This window comes from Symphalangus syndactylus, chromosome 12, assembly GCF_028878055.3.
Source record: "Symphalangus syndactylus isolate Jambi chromosome 12, NHGRI_mSymSyn1-v2.1_pri, whole genome shotgun sequence".
Taxonomy (NCBI): Eukaryota; Metazoa; Chordata; class Mammalia; order Primates; family Hylobatidae; genus Symphalangus; species Symphalangus syndactylus.
The window spans coordinates 130,185,795-130,200,206 of NC_072441.2; the positions used below are offsets into that span (position 1 = coordinate 130,185,795).

Genomic DNA, 14,412 nt, shown 5'->3' on the forward strand with positions numbered 1-14,412 from the left:
AAATACCAGGGGCAGCTTCTGAGAGAGGCTGAGGATGAAGAAGCCCCTCTGGGACCCCAAATCCAGACAAGGGGCCACTTAGAGTTCCTGACCAAGGAGACTTATACCTCTGGCCTCGGCATGCTCTGGCCACAAAAGGGAATCATTTGCTGAGTATTTTTCCTTTATTATTTGTTCTACAAACCGTAGGTCATATGTTCCTCAAAGGCTGCAGCGGCTGCTGACTGAGCGGCCCTCATGCACTGTCAAATCACAGTGACTTTCTAGCACAATTAAAGGGGATGGGAAGACAGGAGGGGCAAGTGATGTGGTTGCCACTCACCCCTCCTGCCTGTACTGTCCCCCTCGCCCACATAAGGGGACGCCAGGGACTTGGTGGGGGATTTTCAATTCAGGAGCCTGGTTGTGACGAAGGCGGGGAGTTTGGAAGACTTCAGAATTCCAAGGACCAGCCAGCAAGGGGGACAGTGCTGCCCATGGGGGTGGGACCACAGAGGGTGAGAGCTAGAATGCAGGAGCCCTAAAGAGAAGGAGGAAACATCGGCTATCTAGGTCGCATCTACTGTGTGTGGCCCTGGACTGAGCCCTTATGCTCCCATTTGTATGTATGTTGTTAATACCTCAGGCAGGCCTGCAAGGAAGGGCTCATTGTCCCCAGTTAACAGGAGGAAACTGAGGGTCCCAGCCTGAGGTGCCCGGGCTGAAGGGTGGCCAAGCCTTCTGACCTTGCTGTACTCCCACCCCTTTATGCCCCCGCATCCAAGCTCACTTGACTGAGCCTTGGAGTAGCTGTCCCCAGGTGGTGGTGGCTCAGCTTGACTCAAACCTTATTTAAATCCCTTCTGTTTAAAAAGGGGGGTACCTCATTGTGGGCCAAAGTGGACTCAAACCTTGTTTAAATCCCTCCTGTTTAATAAGGGGGGTACCTCATTGTGGGCCAAAGTGTTGGTGGTTGTCCCTTGCTGGGGCCTCAGCTCCCATTCTCAGAGCAGTGACAAGTGGCTGTTCTGATTATTTTTCCCTAATAGGCCCCTTCTCAATTTGTTGTTTGTTTTCTCTGGGCTGTGGGCCTTGACCTCACCACAAACAAGACACGTCAGGTGCTGTGAATCTGGAGGGAAGGTGCTTCTTTCAGGCTCTGAATCTTTTAGGAGCTCCCTTGGCCAGCTCCACCCCAAATGTTTCATGTCCCAGCAATTTAAAGGCCCTGCATGCAGAGCAGAGAGATAAGGGTCTTGCCATGGGCCACACAGACAGAGGCATTCCAACCTAGGTGGTCCCACTGCAGAGCACATGCAGATGCTGAAAATGTGCCTCTCGATTTGAGAAATCAAGCGTGTCTTCAGCACTGCCTGCAGATTTCCCTGATGCATTCATGTTTCCGGAGCCCTGAGCTGATGAGCTGAGGAATTCCCTGGCTGTCTCCTCCATTACACACCCTGTGAGCCAGAGGCTGAGTTGGGGAGCCTGCTGGGATAGATGGCATTACAGGGAGTAAAGAGTCTGGGTGGCATCCCTGGCAGCCCCAGCGAGGCCCCTGCTGCATGCTCGCCCTCCCCACCCTACAGTCACACACCCATTCATACTCAGTCCTCCATGGAGTGTGGACCCCTTGGCAGAGCCAGACTATGAGGCCCCAAAGGTTTCCCATCTTTGCCCTAGGCCCCACAGCGTGTGGGGGTCACCACAGAAATAGAACTCAAGAGTCCTGCCCCATACTCCCCGATGGCTTCCTAAACATCATCTTCTCCAAGGACGGCTCCCTAGGCCGGGCGCGGTAGCTCACACCTGTAATCCCGACCTTTTGGGAGGCCAAGGAGGGAGGATCACTTGAGGCTAGGAGTTTGAGACCAGCCTGGGCAACATAACAAGATCACATCTCTACTAAAAATTAAAAATTAGCCAGGCTTGATGGCACGCACCTGTAGTTCTAGCTATTCGGGAGGCTGAAGCAGGAGGATTGCTTGAGCCCAGGAGTTTGAGGCTGCAGTGAGTTATGATCATGCCTGTGCACTCCAGCCTGGGTGACAGAGTGAAATCCTGTCTCAAAAAAAACAAACAACCACCAAAAAAATGGCTCCTAGAAACATCCCTTCACCTAAGACAGTGTTTCTCAACTCTTTGTATGTTTAACATCATGGCTCCTTTTAATGCAGCTTGAGCAGCTCAAAACTCTCTTATTTATTTGAAATAAATATACATTTTAAAATACATTATATATGTAAAATACATTATATATCACATATGTAATGATATATGATATAATTATGTTGTGAGAATTAGTGAGAACCCACATTTGCACCCCACTTAAATATATTTCATATTAAATAAATTATATGTCATGAGCTAAACCACAACCAAACACAATGGTAAAATTAGAAATGTCCTTTCATCTAGAAAGATAGGTATTTCTCCTTTGACCACAGTTAAGTCTGTGGCTCAGCTCCAGCCCAGCCCTTCTGCCTTGATGTATGTGTGATGGATGGAGCTCACCACAGTCCCCTTCAAGCCAGTTGGGCTGCGAGACTTTCAAACTACATGCGACCTTCCAACCTCACTTGCCCAACTGCCATTGGGTAAGTAAATGTTTCCTGAGCATCTACCATCTGCCAGGCATGGGGGACCTGCATTGGTGAGCAAACAGACCTGGTCTCCATTCTGTTGAAACCTCTAACCTCTCCCTGTTGAACAGATGAGGAAACCAAAACCCAGCAAGGGTTGGCAACTTGCCTAGTTCCACACAGCAAGTTAGTGGTGGAGGCAGAACATGAACCCAGGCTCCTGACTCCCAGTCCAAGGCCTTACACACTGTTAGAGCCTCAGGGAGTTGCTTTCCCTTCCTTAAGGATAGAACTACATGCTGGGAACTCAGCCACTTCCTCCCGGCTCAGTGCCCACCCTGAGGATTTCCTGAACCTCCTGAACTAAGGGTTGGGAGGGTGGGTGTCTTCTGAGAGTATAGACAGTGATTCTTGAAGTGAGGGCCTTTCTGGGCACCTACTCCGCACCAGGCTGGGTTTTGGGAACTGCGCCCAGGATGCTGCCCTGGCAGAGCTCAGCATTCAATCCCACAGGTAAAGAATGATGGGTGCTCAGTGCAGGTGGGTGTCAGCCAGTTGGAGGTTTGGCAGGAGGCCCTTCTAGGTGGAGGGCGTAGCTTAACAGAAGTGTGGAGGAGTAAAAGAGAATGGGGTCTTGGGGGACTCATGAGTTGTTATTTGGCTTTTCAGAACCGTGATGTGAATGAGGGGACAGTGAATGTAAGAAGGAGGTGACAGGCTGTGGAGGATAAGGAGGCAGTGGGAGCCACACGGGGCTTTGGAGCAAGGCAGTGCAGTTGGAGTTCTGCTGTGGGAAGGTAATTCCATCAGCGGGGCTCGTGATGGACTTTGACTTTCTTTTTCTGAGCCTGACTCTCTGCATTTGCAAAATGTCTATTGAGAGAATTAGCGAGACCCCAGATTTGGAAGAGCTTTGGAAAGCACAGTGGGGACTGCCTTTATTCCTGCTCATGTTGTCTGTGAAACAAAGACATCCAGTCCCTGCTCCTCCCACAGCCCGCTCTGTGACCTTGGCAAAGTCACCCCTCTCTCTGAGCCTGAGATCCCCCGTGGGTAAAATTGGGCTGGCGGTTCATCCTCGTCTCAGGGACTTCTGACCATGAAGAAGACAGTGCAAAGCCAGGCCTGTGCTGGCCAAGCTGGCCTCCTCCTGTGGGCAGCCGCATGGATGTGCATATGCTGGGGGATGCTGCCTGGCTCTGAGGGTGTGGGCTGAGCTCCCTGGGCCCTTTACAGACTATTTATGATGTGCCACTGTGGTAACTGCCCATGATTAGCAGCTCCACAGGCAGCTCTGGGCCCAGGAACAATGGAACACAGAGGAAGGAAAGGAACTATTAAAGGGCCAGGAGCCTCAAATGTCACCCTCAATAATTCATCCTGCACCTGCCCTCAGCCTCTTGGTTGTGGGGCCTCTCTCCCACGAAGGCCTTCTCTGCCTGTGTCCTCTGCTTCCAGCAAGTTTGAGATGAGAATGAATAGGGCATGGGCTTTGAAGTCAGGTAGACATGGGTTTGAGTGCCACTTCCTCTGCCTACCAGGTGAACTGTGTACCTGGGCCTCAGTTTCCTCATCTGTGAAGTGGGCATGTTAACTCCATCCACCCACAGGTTTGTTAGACCAGTCTGACCAGTTACAGCATGGGATGAAGGGCATGTACAACACAAAGTGAGTGGTCAGTAGGTGGGCGCCAGAGTCAGGGTTGAATTTGCAGGCCGTTGAGGGGGCGCTAGTAACTCACGTTGCTGAAGGATTCACCCCAGACCTGCCTCTGTGGAATTGGCAGGAACTGGATTTACCGATCTGTGTTGCCTAAGGAGCTCAGACACTGCCTTCTCCAAAAAAAGGACTGAGGAAAGAGGACACGAGCAAGCCTGGCTCTGTGCTGGGTGATGTCCTTATGTGTCACTGACCCTCACAGCAACCCTGTGCAGTAGATACGAGCGGCCCCCACTTCACAGTGAGGAAATCCAGGCTCAGGAAGGATGAGAGAATTGCCAACTTCCCTCTGAAGGCCAGTGACAGCGATCAGGCCTCCAGACTTGGGATACACCCATTCCCCCAGGCAGGGGACCCAAGAAGCTGTCCACATTACCAAGCACCTACAACCTTCCGAACAGAGAGAGAGCAAGGAGCCATTGCAGGCAGCCCCCAGAAGATCCCTGTTGAGGTTGGTAGTGATTCCTGGAGCCCCTCAAATCTCACCCCTTACATGGCTACCCCACAGAAAGAGTTCTGAAGTAGGAATTGACAGGCTTTGATGCTGGGCCTTGGTTCCGCCTTGTGAAAACCCACAGGGTTAGACTAGAAGGCAGATCTTTACAGGCCTCTGCTGCCTTGCTGCTGTTGCTCTCTAACAAAGTCTCTGCCTTCCTGTTCAGCTGGGCTGAAGGCCTCTCTCTCACCACTCCATTCTCAGTCTGTAGCAAGGACGTGCCTGTCTCCTCCCCATCTGTCTGCACCTCCCCCTGCTCCGACAGCCCCAGCAAACACACATATCCATTCTCTAGAACCAGGCATGCCTACAGAGGAACAACCTTTCCCAAAGCCCCAGGCCCTAATGAGCTCCCCGTCACTAGGGGAATGCAATCAGAGGCCAGCGCCGTGGGTCAGGGAGGCCAGATGGGGCCAGAGGGGCTTGCCTCTGTAGAATGGCAGCTGGCAGAGCTCTGAAGCCGCTCCTCTTCCCCCAGAAGCCTCCAGCCCCAGTCAGTGACCCAGGCACGACCCTGCTGGGGCAGCAAGGTCCTGATTCTCACTTGGAAGTGGAATCGGAGGACCAGCCTTTCAGTGCATTTGTTCCAAGAATGTGCTGACACTGCAGCAGCTTGGCAGACTTTCTGCCGTCTGCTTCCCCCATGCAGCTACACTTTCAGTACCTCTGCTTTCCCAGCCTGCTGCAGATCTCCAGGCAAGAACCTGTGGTGTCCCAGGGGATGCATGCGCACAGCAAGACCCTGTCACACAGATGGATCTGCCAGACCGGCCCCATCTCTCACTTCAATGCCCTGAATGCCTCACCAGCATCATGTCCCCATCACCACTCTTCTCTTAAGTTGGAGAAGGAGTCCACCCCTGGGATGAGAGGCCTTCAGGGAAGATGGCACCTTGGAGGTACTCAGATAATCCAGGAGCTGAGTGTGTGGCCAGGTGGCACTCTCTCTGTATGACAAGCTGGATGGAACCACAGCCTTCTACAAGACCACCTGGATCAGGAGTTGCTGATGCTCACAAGTGTGTTCTTATTACTGGTGTCCTGACCCTCGGCTGCTAGAACTAAAATGTAAAGGCATCTTGGGAAAGGGCAATGCTACAAATTATCATCATAACCATATATTGTGATTTAACTTGTGTTTCCTCATCTCTGAAATGGGGATAATAAGAGTATCTACCTTATAGGATTAAAAGAGTTATTAACAAATGAAAAGCATAGTATGTATGTTATCTCCAACTTTCACAGCAACCCTGCAAGAAAGACATCCCCATTTTACAGATGAGAAAATGCCGTCAGCGAGGTCAAGGAACTGGCCAGAGTCACACAGTGATCTAGTGGCAAAGCCAGAATTTGATTCCACAGCCTGATTCTCTACCTGCCCCCTCCCCTCCTCACCACTGTGACAGGGAAGCTCAGAGCTCAACAGGCACTGTACTGAAAAGCCTGTTTGAGTCCCAAGATAGTTGAGGTAGTATCTGCACTTCACTCCAGAACCTAAAAACCAGGCAGGGGCCTAATTTCTGGGACTTCATAGATGCCCAGAATAGAAAGGTGGAGAGTTATTTCCCGAGGGTGAGCCCACAGACGTGTGGGAAGGAGGAAGACAGCCCAGAGCAACGTGTAGTGGACCGGTCAGGGCTCGGGGGCGAGCCGAATCTCCACTGGAGGAGTGTATGTGTTTTTGTTTCTGTGTTTGTGTGTGTGTGTGTACGTGCACACACATGTGCCTAGGGGTCTGTGTGCATCTATTTGTGTCTGTACATGAAACGTACCTTTGTGTAAGATGTCAGTGGTGTGTTTTAGAGTATATGCATACACGTGTTTGTGCACGTCTATGTGTGAATGTCTACGAGCGAACACATTACCCAGTGCTCCAGGGGTAGGCAGTGAGGTTAATTACATTTTCTGGTTGGCTGAGAGTTAATCAGCAGTGCCTCATTGTTCCAACCCCTGTAGAATATTTTTTTCCTCAAATGTCTGCATCTGCTGCTTTTGAAGAGGGAAGATGACAGCCTAAAGGGTGTTCAAAGAGGGTGACCAGGGTTGACGGGCATCCTGGAATCCATGCTGGAGAAGGACTGGCTGACACTGGTGGTTGCTGCCCTAAATCTCTGCAGGCCTTTCCAGGATCACAGGGTGCAGACAAGTTCTAAGGGGCTACTGGGCTGGACTGAGGCAGGCAGGCAGGGTCAAGCTCAGTGTGAAAAGCATTCTAGACGTGGGAGTGGTCCAAGGACGTGGCAGGCTGCTTTGGGAATACTGTGCCCTTGACAGGCACAGCCCTGAGCATCTGCCCATCAGGGGCATTGCCAAGGCAACTCCCACCCTGGAGAAACAATTGGGTTCCTTCCAGTCCTGATATCTGGGGCTACTCATTTCTGCTCCCACAGCCAAGTCTTGTAGTTGAGTCAGACTCCTGTGGGCGCCTACCATTCCTCAAACAGTCCTGGGATTTCTTATATCCATTTGTTCAGATGAGAACATGTAACACTCAAAGAGGTGAATTGATTGGCCATGTTCAGGGGTACTTGAACCCAGGGCCTCTGACTAGCTAATATGTTTCTCTGTCCACCTCTCAAGACTCCATAGCACAGAGCCTTATACAGAACAGCCACTGGTGGGTAGCCACTGACTGGCTTGCTGCCTCTGTAGCACCATCATGTGAAAATGATGCCCTGGCATTTCTGGAACACTACTGGGAGAAACAGGAGGCCCTTTCAGCTCAGAGGGTGACAGCCTGTGCTCATGTTGCAGGGAACAGTCTGCAAGACAGCATCAAGGGGAGGGGAACCCAGACAGGGGCACCATCACAATACACAGATGCCCAGAGGATGCAAGGACAGTGGGTGTCCAAAGGTCCAGGAGGAAGGAAAGAACTCTTTGAGGTCAGAACTTCCTGCTACTACCCGAGTGACCTTGGCAACTTGTTCGACCTCTCTGAGCCGTAGTCTTATTATTTTAAAAGCTGAAATAATAATTCCTTCATGGATTATGGGAAGAGTAAGATTGTGTGTGTGTGTGTGTGTGTGTGTGTGTGTGTGTGTGAAGTTCTCAGTATTGAATAAATGGTATCTGTTGCCTTAACGTTGCTATTCCCACCTATTGACGGAGGATGGACATGAGTCCAGCAGGGGAAGGTGGGCCCTTGAGTCACAGGACACAGGGTGCTGGAAGCAATGAGGGCATAGGGCTGGCTGGGGAAAAAAGCAAGGTGGGAAAGGATGCCTCGGCAGCCAGGGGCCCTAGCCCTGCCCACTGCTGCTGACCTCACTGAGAGCTTCCACTTCTTTTTAGGGGCACTTTCCTGGTACCTCACCAAGCTTGGGGTAGGCCATGCCCAGGCATATCCCACGGTCTGTCTAAACATGTGTTCTCATGCTGTGTGACCTTGGACAGGCCCCTGCCCCTCTCTGGGCTTTTCTGTAAAGTAAGCAATTTCACTTGCCGTGTAAGCACCACCCTGCCTTCTCCCTAGGCACCAGCACCCTGCTGCTGAAAGGATGGAGGCTCAGGGGGACTGGACTTACATAGGAGGGCCTGGGACTGGTAACTGGTAATAAAAGGCCACACAGTTCATTGATTTGTTCACATGACATTTATTGAGTGCATTTTATGTGCTGGGGCTGGAGATACATTAATGAACAAAACAAACATTCCTGCCCTCATGGAAGGAGGGTCTTACCTTCCTGTGGAAGGTGATGTGATAAACAATAAACATGATAAGTGAGGAACTAACATAGTGTGTTGGAAGGTGGTCAGTGCTACGTGCTGTGGAGAGTATGACACAGTGTGGAGGTGGGAGTGCCTGGGAGGGGGTTAACATTAAAGTCAAGGGTCTGAGTGGACCTTATTGAGAAAGTGAGGGCAAGTGGGGCAGATTTGTTTTTCGCAGATTCATGCAGACGGTGCCAGCCACAGGTGTTCCTCTCCTGTGGGAATTTACCCCAGTGCCTCTGGTCTGCGTCCTATATTGGATGCAACTGTATCGGATTCCACCTCTGTTTCCCCAGAATCCAGTGCAGGGTTCAGTCCGAATATGTGCTCAGAATTGTGTATCTAAGGATTACTCCACACTGGCCTGGACCTGGGATAGGGCAGCCTTATTGCCCTTGTTCTGTCAAGTGGGAAATCCTTCCTGGCACCGCCCATCTTCAGAGGGAGTATCAGCCCATCCAAGCCCAGACCCCACAAGGCCATACCAAGGGGCGACAGTCCTTGCTGTGTTCATTGCCGTGTCCACACCAGGCCCCAAATTCCATCTGCCGCCAAATTCCAGGGCTGGAAATAATGAGGCAAATTGTCCCTCACCGCTGATTAACTTTCAAGTTGCTCTGCTAAACTGGGTGCAGCTGAAGTTTTAGCAAGTCTCCCGGGAACCTCAGGCGGCTTCGGTTTCAGCCTTGTAAAGAGCTGTTAAAGATCCAATCAAAATAAATAAAATCAGATCCAGGAAAGCGATGTGTTTGTGACTGCAGACCAAACACTCAGGATATTCAAGTGCCCCGCTTTTCCAGGGGATTCCTTACACTCCACTGGCATGGGCCGTGATCCTCCCGCCCTGGAGCGACTGGAGGGAAAAGTGCTGGAGAGTCCCATCCCTGGGGCTAACTGCAGAGCGGAATCCTGTCCCTGTGAGCCTGCAGGGTGGCCGCTGGCCCTGTGCCCTAGCCCTGCTAGATTGTATTGGAGGCTAAACGCCAGCACCCTGAGATGCCTTATCACACTGAGTCCTCCCCACAACAGGCTTGTCAGCGCTGGGATGGTTTATACATTTTAAAAATAATGTCTCTAGACAATAATCATACATTTTTTAAAAATTAGAAAGAATGAAAAGCCCAGGCCCTGGAAACATAAGGTCTAACCACAGAATCAGAAACTCTAAATCGGGAGATGCCAGAAGCCACAGAATGTGAGTGATGGACTTGTGAGCTGTTCACGTCAAAGGCATCGGAGCCACAGCGAGACAACCCAGAGGACGCGAAATCCCAGCACTTCAATAACAAACTCTCTGCCCACCGGGTGTCATTCAAACTGCTCTCATTCCACCCACCTGTGATTCTGGACACCTGGTGAAGCAAGTTAAAGGCCACAGCGAGGCTGGAGAGAGGAGCACTCTTTCCTCTCCCTGGTGAGGGGCTGCCTCCTACCTGGCCAGCCACCCCTTCCGGTTCCATGTGCACCCTGCCCTGGAATTAATGACTGGCTGATGCTTCTACTGGAACTCTTCATCAGACCTTGGAAGAGAAATCAAAGGTGTTTGAGAGGAAAGTCATGTGTAATACCAAGAACCATCTCCCGGCTCCTAACTTTCAGAGGAACCAGCAGGGAAGATACTGAAGTCCGTGCAGTTGGACACTGGTGCCCCAAGAGCATTGGACAAACTATTAGATATCATTGTGAACACCCCACTCCTGTCGGAGATGGCAAAACAGGTCTCGAGAAGGAGAAGAAGGACTCGGGGTTACTCAGGGGACCAGGTGAGTGGCATGTTTGGGAGCCAAGCCCTGCTGTCCCCACTCCCCCTCCTGGCCACCTGACTTCCAAGAGCTGTGTGTACCCTGGGCTGGTGGGCACCACGTCCCCATTTGCCAAGCCTCACCCAGAGTCCAAGCCAGAGGCCAACCAGGGCTTCCCAGCCCTCCATCCCATGGGTGCCAGGCCGTGCTGGGCAGGCTTGGGGCAGAGCCGGTCCCCAGCAGCGCCCGCCCGCCTGGCCGCCCCCTGAAGCCGGCTGAAAGGCCCCCTTATGCGCAGCCCTGCCTCGCCGCTGCGGCACACAGCCCTGCTCACTTACCTCATAAACGGCTAATTTGTTACATATTTTCTGACGCTGTAAATGGGAGAACAAAGACCTTTTCTCTCTCATATTTTCGTTCAATTATGTTTGTGGGGGAACCTGATCCCCTTCAAAGGGGGGTGGAGGAGCTGGGGTGGAAGCCTCCCAGGCTTGCTGACCTCCCAGGCCTGCTCCTGGGCCCACAGCCCCTGACAGCGGCTCAGGACAGCTCCGGTCTGGGTGTGGCTGGGGATGGTGGGAGTCTGGCCACAAGAGAGAGCAGTGAGGCCTCCTTGCATGTCCTGCGAGGAGCCCGTGAAGGGACTGGGCCCTCATCCCTAGAGGAGCACATGCCAGTCCCGGGAGCAGGCTGGGTGGAGTTGGGCTCCCCCAGCAGAGATGAAGCCTCCTGGGGACATATTTCAGGATCAGAGAAGGAAGGTCCTCTTCACGGCCGACATCCATGCCCCGAGAGGGCGTGGAGCAGCCAGGCAGCTGATGAGCTCCCTGTCACTACACTGACAAGTCCCTCCCTGTAGCTGAGGCATGTTCCCCAAGGAGATGAGGTGGGAGCTGGAGGTAGAGGGAAGGGGAGGTATTTTGAAAAGGGAGGTCCCACAGCTGAGGACCCCTGGACGCACTGTTTCAGGGCCCCCTAATCCTGAGGTTCTGTTGCTTTTGCCCTGGCTTCACACTGGGAACCCAGATGGGAGTGCTCTGGCTCACATCTGGGTTCCCAGTGTGCTCCTTCCATCCTCTTTTGAGAAAGCACACTGACTGGTTTTGAACACTGGCTCTCCTGGATCCAGGAGCTGGGGCAGGGTTGTTGGGGGGGATGGAAAACATGGCCTCTGGAGGCCGCTCCTGTAGGAATGGCTGCTCAAGGATATCTCTCTAACAGCTGGCACACCAGCCACTCCTCCCCTCCTTCCTTCCTTCCCACTTCCTTCCTCCATTCCCTTTTTCCCTTTAGTGAGTGGCTACAAATGGCAGGTCCTGGACTAGGTACTGGGATACGAGAATGAGTAAAGCTGACATAGCCCCCACTCTCGTTACGTCTGCAGAGAAGTCGGTAGATGACTGTTTGGCACATGGCTAAAATTGCTAGACTATTTTCATTCATCCACCACTTACTTGCTGTGTGACCTCAGGAAAGTCAGTTAACCTCTCTGTGCCTCCTTTGTCTCACCTGTAAAATAGGGATAAAATTGAGAACCACCTCACAGAGTTGGCAGGATTTGAATGAAATACTTGTGACAAACTTCACATACTCCCTGTCATGGAACAAATGATTAACCTCATAAGTATATAAAGACAAACCATTATAGGTACTCTGAATAAAGAGTCCAGGGTGTAGGAGAGCTTCAAACAGGGGCCCCTGAGTGGATTTGGGGGATCAGGGAAGGAGTGTGCAGGAGGTGGTGCTTGTGCAACTGTCTGAAACATTAGAAGTTAAGGAGGCAAAGGGGAGAGATGATGGGAAGGGCATACCAGGCAGAAGGACCAGCATGTGCAAAGGTCCTGAAGCAGGAAGCAAATTGCACATTCAAAAAAACTATATGGGCAGCACATGAAGGCAGTAAAAACCCACAGCAAGGAGGTCAGGGAGCAGGAGGAGTCCAGGGAGACAGACGGGTCCCTGCCAAGTACTTCTGAGAGTCCACGTTGAAGAAGTTCTTGGTTATTCCCAGGGCAGAGGGGTGCCATGGGGAATTTAAGCCTGGGAGTGCCATGGTCTCACCCACACACAGCATCCCCTTTCCCCATTAGGCCAGAACCAGTGGGCCCTACCTCAGGTCAGGACTGCTCAGGATTCAAGATGCAGCCCAGACCCCGGGCCCCAGGGCCTGAGATCACTGTGTGCATGCCCTCCAGCAGCACGGAGAAGTAAAAGTAAAAGAGAGTGGAAAGGGGTGAGGTTGAAGACACAAAAACAGCCAGACCAGATCACAAAGGGCCTGGCAAGTCAGTCCAAGACCAGACCATGGAGAATGATTGATGGGGCTCCTTGGTGTCAGGAAGGAGGGAACCAAGTCCCATTAATCTCAGTCTCCCCAGGACCCCGGCACAGCACCTGGCCAAGAACAAACACACATGCTTGTTACATGTGTGAATATAAGTCTATGGTTCGGTCTCTTGGTGGCTGGGATAACACAAAGCACAGCCCACACTCCTGACTCTATCTATCTATCTATCTAGCTAGCTATCTATCTATCTCTGTCACCATCTCTATCTCTCTCTTGCCCACACATATGTGCACACACATTCTTACACAACCCTCAGTCACTTGGAGCCCCAGACACTCCAGGTTGAAAGAAGCTCTGGCCTGCAGCTGTGCTTCCCATTGCAGGAGCTCACACAAGAGGAAGACAAATATAGGCTGGAGCAGAAGGGAAGGCCGTCTTAGAGGAGGTGAGCTTCCAGGTAGAGCAGGATGGATGCTTGGGCTGTGGATAAGTGGTGGCCAGCAGGGACCCCTGTTTCTGACCTGTTGGGTCCCTGGTGGCAGATCCATGCTGGAATGCCTGCATGAGCCTGAGGCTCCTTGAGAAAATGCTGGGCAGGGACCTAAAAGGCTGGAGCAGTCCTCCCTCTGCCCAAGGTGGATCCTGGAAGCAGACTGGCCCCTTTAACCTGCTCCTTCGAGGGCCCCTGTCTGCTCTCATCGCCTCACACACAGCCCGCCCTCCCAGGTCAGAGCTGCACAACAAGGAGGCCTTGGATAGCCCTGAGTATTTCCCATCTGCAGTGTAAGCAGATCTGTGCTCATCCAGAATGTGTCTGACTTCTCTGTGTTCTTTTCCCAAGACCGAGGCTCAGATTTCAGTTTCACATTCTTTTGCCTTGGGTCTAAAAACATTTTCCCCTTCTGTGGTAGGGGGAAGGAGGGGATAAGGGGGCATAGGAGACCCGAGCTGCCCAAATGAAGCAGACCGATCCCTTGTTCCCGCCTTAGTCTGCATCCCCTGGCTTGCTGTGTGACCTTGGGCACTTTGCAGCCCTCTCTGGGGCTCAGTATTCTCTCTGCACAATGAGAAGCCCCATGCAGGATCTAAGGACCCTCCCTTGCCTGACGGTCTCTTGCAGTGCCAGAGTCTCCAGCGTTCCCATCCTGTTGCCAGGAAGTGTCTCCTGTGACTTCAGACAGGCAAAAAGCAGGAGAAGTTGGCACTGCATTTTAGTTTTGTCTGTGAGGCCAAGTTCTGCACAGCTGTCTCCTTTGATGCACCCTGGGAGGAGTGTCTGTTCCCTGGACTGTCAGCACCACAGAGTCCCAGGCCGGTCCCACGCAGTCTTCTTTTCTTCCGGCCATTCTGGGTCTCATCTGCCTTTGTCCAACCGCTCCCTCAAGTGGGGCTCAAGGATTCCTAAAAGGGAAGGGAGTGGGGAGGGCCCAGACTCAAAAGTCGGGGAAGGAGAGAGGGGGCAGTGATGGGCAATAGGAAAGCCTCAGAGCCTGAGTCGGAGAGTTCTAAACATGCAAGCCAGGAAAGATTTGGAATTCTAATCTGCCCCTCCCTTCCTCCGTGCCTCCCCAAAGCCCCTGGGGCCCAAGTGGGGCCTTCTCACCTCTCCTTGTCCAGAGCCAAGAATGTCTCCTGCTACAGTCAGTGTTCCTCAAAGCCTTTCTCCACGCAGCAGCCAGGGGCAGCTTCTAAAGAGAAAGCCTGATGATCACTCCTCCTTAATAAATTCAGTGGCATCCCATTGTCCGTAAAGTCTGAGCTCCAGATCCACCTCAACTCCCTGCCCTGGATCTATCCCATGTCCACCTCCACCAGCCACAGGCCGCACTCCAGCCCCTGCCATCACTGACACGGCCCTGAACACGCCAGCTTCACCGCAGCCCCCATTCCTCT

At 52.3% G+C, this 14,412-nt stretch overlaps 1 protein-coding gene and 1 long non-coding RNA gene across 5 annotated transcripts in view; one reads left to right on the forward strand and one right to left on the reverse strand.

Annotated features, from left to right (window-relative positions):
- TRABD2B (TraB domain containing 2B) overlaps window positions 1-14,412 on the forward strand; it is a 244,057-nt gene that overhangs the window by 181,112 nt on the left and 48,533 nt on the right. The gene's annotated exons all lie outside the window — the stretch shown is intronic.
- LOC129469080 (uncharacterized) lies at window positions 8,366-14,201 on the reverse strand. Of its 2 annotated transcripts, XR_008652900.2 has the most exons (4): window positions 14,123-14,201; window positions 11,687-11,741; window positions 9,827-10,010; window positions 8,366-9,186 (listed from the first exon to the last, which is right to left on the reverse strand). It is a non-coding gene; the product is annotated as an uncharacterized lncRNA (long non-coding RNA). The 2 variants fall into 2 exon arrangements; XR_008652901.2 differs by lacking the exons at window positions 11,687-11,741; window positions 14,123-14,201 and adding an exon at window positions 10,376-10,465.